Here is a 6,333-nt window from a genome sequence, read left to right on the forward strand (position 1 = left end):
CATTAAAAACATATCGAAGAAAGAATAAGTGAAAATATGAATTTTTTACACTTTGAAAATTTTGGGATGCTATAACTTCTAAACTAATCGACCGATTGAGCTCATTTTTCAACTCAATCAAAGTAGTCACTTACAGAACACGTATAAAAAGCTTCAAAGCGATTGGTTTAAGACTGTGGTAATAATCAAAGTGACAACCTTCATAAAATTATTTTTTATATTATTTTGTGAATTTCTAAAACCATATTTTTCATCAGAAAAAGTGGTCAAATCAATGAGCTGTATAGTGAAAATTGAAGGCAATCGAGCGAGCTTTCAGATAGAACAAACAAAAATAAGCTATCTCTTTCCGTTTAAAAGTTACATCCGGTTGAATCGGTAAACAATTTTTTTTTGAAAATTTTACAAAATTTCAATTAACCATATCTACTAAACTTATTGGTCGATTTGGCTCATCCTCGAACTCATCCAAGGTAATCGTCCATAGAATAAATGTACTAAGTTTCATTAAGATCGGTGTAGAATTGTGGACGCTATCGTCGGAGAACGGCGCGTTATATCGTAGATATATATATATATATTAGTGTTTCAAAATAAACATTTTTTTTTCTTTCAAGTCTTATCGTCTTAAAAGTTAGTTTTATGTATTAAAAACATCCTCCCAACAGAACAGCTCGAAAGCTCAATCCTGCTAAAAGCTCAACGAATATTAATTTTCTCATTTAAATTACATGCAAAAAAAATTTTTTTCACCCGAAGGAAGTTAGCGTAGAATATTTTTTTTTTAAAAACTATATGCCAATTTATTGCTCCTTAAATGCTCTTCCAGAATCCACAATTGCTCCAGGTGTATAATTAATAGTTAATTAATAATTAATTTTTTTTAAAATTGCTAACTTGGAAAATTAAAATTGTTATAATTCAAAAAATAATATACTATACAATTTTTTTTTACTCAAAAAATTTCTCCCGACTTGCTCTATTGACTAGGCAAAAGAGTTGTCGGATTTTTGCCGTATTTATAATAATTAATTGCAATTAACTATTTGTACGTGTTAATTGCTGTGCTATGACGTCATTAATTGTCATTGGAATTTATAAAGGCCATATTTACATGTACTAGTGCTACAGCTATTTCATGTTCACCTTAGTGTTTATTATTTACATATTAAACTCAGGTTATTATCACCAGGATCAAGTGCAACCACAGTTTACGTTTGAAGTTTAAATGTATTCAGATATTATAATAAATAAATGTATAATTCCCTTATTAACAATAAATTGGCAATTCGATATTTCTTTAGAGTAATCGAATTGTGGCTCAATAATTTTATATAGTTAAACCATCTCCGTTTCTACTACCAGATATTGTCATGTTGACTATTATTATAATTTATAATGTTCACGCAAGGCAGTATTAAATGGAAAATATATTGAACATTACTGGTCAGTATTTGATGTGTAAGTTGGAAATAAATTGCATACTGAATAGAATAATATTTAAGTAATTCATTTTCATCGTGCGAGCAAACCGTCCGACTTGAAAGATACAGAGGTAGTGGATATAATAAATAGTGCAATTGGGATTTTCCCCTTTCTCATCACACCTCTTATGGAAAATTCTCAGAATCTCACCATCACCGATACAGATAATGGAGTTGTTGCTTGAGCTAAATTCCTCAAAGGTACGAGGAAGTGTCTTCCTTTGTTAAAGACGACGGTAAAAATTGCAAGGGTAAGACATTTAGTTCAGATGGTAAATATCCCGGTTTGCAATTCTGGAGCTACTACTAAAATTGTTTCGTGCAGTACTTGAGCTGTGGTCGCCATCATCAAAAAGCCTAAAGTATGTTAGAACTGCTCTACAGTTTTCAACTCTTGGAACATATTAAATAATAAGGGAGCCTTTCATCCTATCAGCAGCTAATCCTCAAGGAAAACCTCAACTCGTTAGGTAGACTCTTCGAGTACCCAAAACTAGACAGTTTACAATCTTTAGCAACCAAGAGCTTTTTCCAGCTTGATAGAGCTGATTTTTACTGGAAGTCAGAGTACAAGTGTGTTGATTCTGACCAGTATAGACATTGACAAAACTGGAGTTTCGTATTACGGTAAGCAAGCACTGCATTAATTCAATACGAAGGGTGACACGGCCATTGTTACTCTGCTCCACTTGTCACCAGACGGTCACGATTTTATGACTGCTACCACGGCATCGAGGCTCTATAAAGCTAATGGGTTTAAAATTTGGCATTACACTGGTACTCCGTTGTACAAAAGGTCTTGAAACAAGCAGGAAGAATTGTGAAAAGTCCTTTGGCAACGGCTTCCGGTTAATTCCTTCCCGGAACAAGCAATTAGTTACAAAGCTGTTGAAGGTATTGCACCCAGTACTCAGGCTACTAAGCAAGTATACAGACCCTCCTCGGCTCGTAGTCGTACCATAAATTTCAAAATGAATGACAATAACGATGATAACGATGCTTCCAAGAAAAACACCATCAACGCGTCGTCAAAAGCCGCGATCAAGGCCAAGAAGAAGCGTGAAGCTAAAAAAAGTTAAGAAAGAGTTGGAAGTTAATGTGCAGAAAAAAAATGTAGTAAGTCTTTTTGTGTTCATATTTTTTCATTATACATCAGAAAAAAAGAATTTTTGCAAGAGAAGAAAAAAATTTAATCGATTCAAAAAAATTTACAAGGAAATAAAATTCTTCAGTAAAAAAAAATTTTTCAATTAGCAAAAATTGTATTTTTCTGTATCTTTAAAAACATTTTAATTACTGATTGCTTTACACATTTTTTTTGCAGTTACTCTCCGAACACTTGGCTTGAATTTTCACGGATCAATAAATGAAAATAGTATATTAATTGAAAATCAACGGTGTTAATAGTATACGACAGCTAATCTATCTAGGAACATATAAGTAGCTGATATATTAAAGAACAATTATATATTTTCTGTAAGATTATTTGAGCTGGTATTTAATGCGAATATTTAAAAAATGTCAAGATGACAGTAATGCAGCAAAAAATTAGAAGTTAAAAGTTAAAATAATTGGTAAAAAGTTGATATTTTATTCATTAAAAAGAATCATATTATGTTTACTAATTTTGACATTTTTATTATTTACGATAAGCATTCGGTATTTTTTCTTTATACTTTACTTTTATTATTTCTGTTTTAGTTCATCGTGAGATTGGATTAAGTTTATCATCATCTGCTGTGTCTCATCTTTAATCAACATCAATAAGTTCAATCTGTAATTAACGTTATTGCTAACGTTAGTTTTTCTTCTGTTCTTCGCATTATTATAAATTTACTACGAAATACAAATAGATGATATATTTATGTAAAAAATTTTTTATTAATTTAAGAATTAATGCTTCAGAAGTTTTTATGCAACTTCTTAATGTAGGCGCTTAGCTGTGTAGAAATAATGGAGCTGCCAAAGAATAAAATAATATTTTTTTAATAAATTTACCAAGTTTAAAGTAATATTATCCATTGTTCAATCCAATTTGTTATATTGATGTTAAAATTGCATTCATTAATTTTTGTAGAAAAATTTTTTGAATAAAATTTATTATAATGTTAATAATAAAATAAGCTGACATCCGAACATTTTTTGGACAGATAAACATTGTTGGACAGATAAACCTAAAAAAATATATTATGATGAATAATATTTAATACAAAACTTTCATATAAAGTTTTTCAACTTCTTATAATAAATGTGTAAGTTTGGAATAGTTCTCTTTGAAAACCATGCCACAAAATATTAGATTTACTCATTTCAGTTAAGGCAAATTTTAAATTCTCATTAAATAAATTAAAAAAAAAAGTAACAAAGGCTTAACAATATTATTTTGCGTTGTAAAATTTTCCCTTTCTTGTTTTTTTAAAATAATAATAATATTGATTAATAATGAAACAATTGAAAGTCAAACATAATGTACCCCAAAAAAATGACTGCTGTGTTTTAATGCGTTATTCTCGTCAAATATCATAGAATTATTAACTAAAAGTGCATTAATTATTGAGAAATATTCCTTTTTATAATAACAATGAATCAATTGATAGTCGCGAATAATGTACATCTGATAAAAACAATGATTGCCCTGTTTTGATGTGTTATTGTGAAATATAATATTATTAACTTGTAGTGAATAATTAATATATTATTAATTAATAAAAAATAATTTCTTAAATAATAATGATTGTTTAATTTTTATTTAAAAAATAACAGTTATAATAAGAGAGTATATATATAGAGAAAAACAATTATGGTTTAACTCGATGAATGATCGTTAAAAATTGTGTTATTAAATAATAATGATGCATTAATTATAAAAAGGTAGTGTTTAAAAATGACGTCGTGGGCAGCTGTGTCTCATTTTGAAATTTTTGATTTGATCAAAATTTTCGAATTATGTACTAGTCATGATAAGTTGAAGTCAAAAAAAGATCATGTGTGGGTGGAAATTTGTTCAAATTGGTTATATGATACTAGGAAATATCGAATGAAACCGCTCAACTTATATTTCTATGTTAGCTAAAATAGAAATGCAATTTACAAAAGTTATAAAGAGTATCGAAATGAAATTTTCAAAACAAAAAATATAGACTCCATTCAAGAGGATAATATTGATGAAAAAAGAGATTCCGATGAAATGCATGAACCTATATCAGAAGATTTCACTCTACCCACAAAATAATAATCACTCTTGCAAAAATAAAATTCTTAATTTTAATATTACATTTTCGGAAACACAATGGTCATCAATCAAACCGAATGAAAAAAAAAGATAAAAACAAAAAATCATATTGGTCTTTTCAGAAAGTTTGGGCACATATTGTTTGTGAATTAATATATTTAAGTCAAAAATTACCATGCGCATTTAATTTAAAAACTCATAATATCTTTCAAGATAACTCTACTGATAACCATAATTTTATTATTAAAATAAATGGATTTTGCACCGGTAAAAATTGCAAAGCTGCTATTTATGGTGAACGAATATTTAATTTTAGCCAAAAAGATAACATCACCTTGACCATAATCACCTTAGACACAAAAACAGTTCTTCATAAAAAAAGACACATTTCTAGACCTCTACGTGACGAATTTAAACAAAAACTAAAATCTACAAAAACCGAAAATTTTAGAGCGAAATTAATAGACAAATTCCATGAATATGGGCAACAAATGCCACCTATTATCCCGAACACTGTTGTTTGTAATAAAATTAGACAGGAAGCAATTAAACAAGAATTAGGAATAGAAGGTACATTACGGGAATCTTTGAACAAATTAAAAAAAAATGTGGAGTTTCAAGCAGCCCTTCAACAGTTTGGAAAAGACAAGTTTTTTCAATTTTATTGGACACCTAAACAAATAGATGTTTTTAATGATTTATTGAGCTTGAATCCTTGCGTTTCCATCGATGCTACAGGAAGCATAGCTAGATGAATTCCCCGGCACGACAATTACTCTAATGGTCCGATTTTTTTGTACCAGATCGTGACGTATATTGATAAATTAATCGTTCCGGTCTGTCAAATGCTGTCTGAGCAGCATGATACTGCTATCATAGAGTTTTGGTTGAAAGATTGGTTTTCGAATAATGCTAATATTCCACTGGAGATCGTAACAGACATGTCGAAATCACTACACAATGCCATCTGCTTAGCTACGAATAATATCACCTTGTAATCAATACTTATTAATGTGCTATCGCTTTCTAACTAATAAAACTAAAACTTTATTAAAACCTTATTTGCAGATTAATATAGCCCATTTTATTCATTAGGTTTCGCGTTTACGTTGCTTTGCTAACGTTAATGCTGCGGTTAAGGATTTTTATCTACGGGCTTTTGGACTGATGACTACGGCAGAAAATTTGGAAGTATTTGAAAAATTAATGAGAGCCGTTTTAAAGATTTCTCAAAATAATTATAATGTCACAGATGATATTAGATCAAATTAAAACTTTTGAATTTGATGACAGTATAAATTATAAGAATTTAAAAAAAGCGACTCCCTGTGAAGAAAAAAATTTTTGTGATGATCACTTATCTTGTCATGAAGAGCTTATCGAAATGGATGACATTGAATGTCGTTTAAAAGAACTTAATGAACTTGATGACTACATTGAGACATTGGTTATCGAAACTTGCATAGATAATTCTTCCAATACATCCATGAACTATAGTAATATTAATAGCTACTACTGTCCTGCTATTTTACCTAGTTTGAAGATAATATTTAAAAAGTTTCCATCGTGGTCAAACATTATGAAAGGTCCTTATGGTTGCAAAAATCTGGTTCCAAC

General features: G+C 29.4%; 1 pseudogene; it reads left to right on the forward strand.

Moving 5' to 3' along the window:
* The first annotated feature begins 1,753 nt into the window (after window positions 1-1,753).
* Window positions 1,754-3,655, forward strand: LOC128668201 (eukaryotic translation initiation factor 2A-like; annotated as a pseudogene).
* Window positions 3,656-6,333: the final 2,678 nt, after the last annotated feature.

Source organism: Microplitis demolitor, chromosome 1 (genome assembly GCF_026212275.2).
Source record: "Microplitis demolitor isolate Queensland-Clemson2020A chromosome 1, iyMicDemo2.1a, whole genome shotgun sequence".
Lineage (NCBI taxonomy): Eukaryota > Metazoa > Arthropoda > Insecta > Hymenoptera > Braconidae > Microplitis > Microplitis demolitor.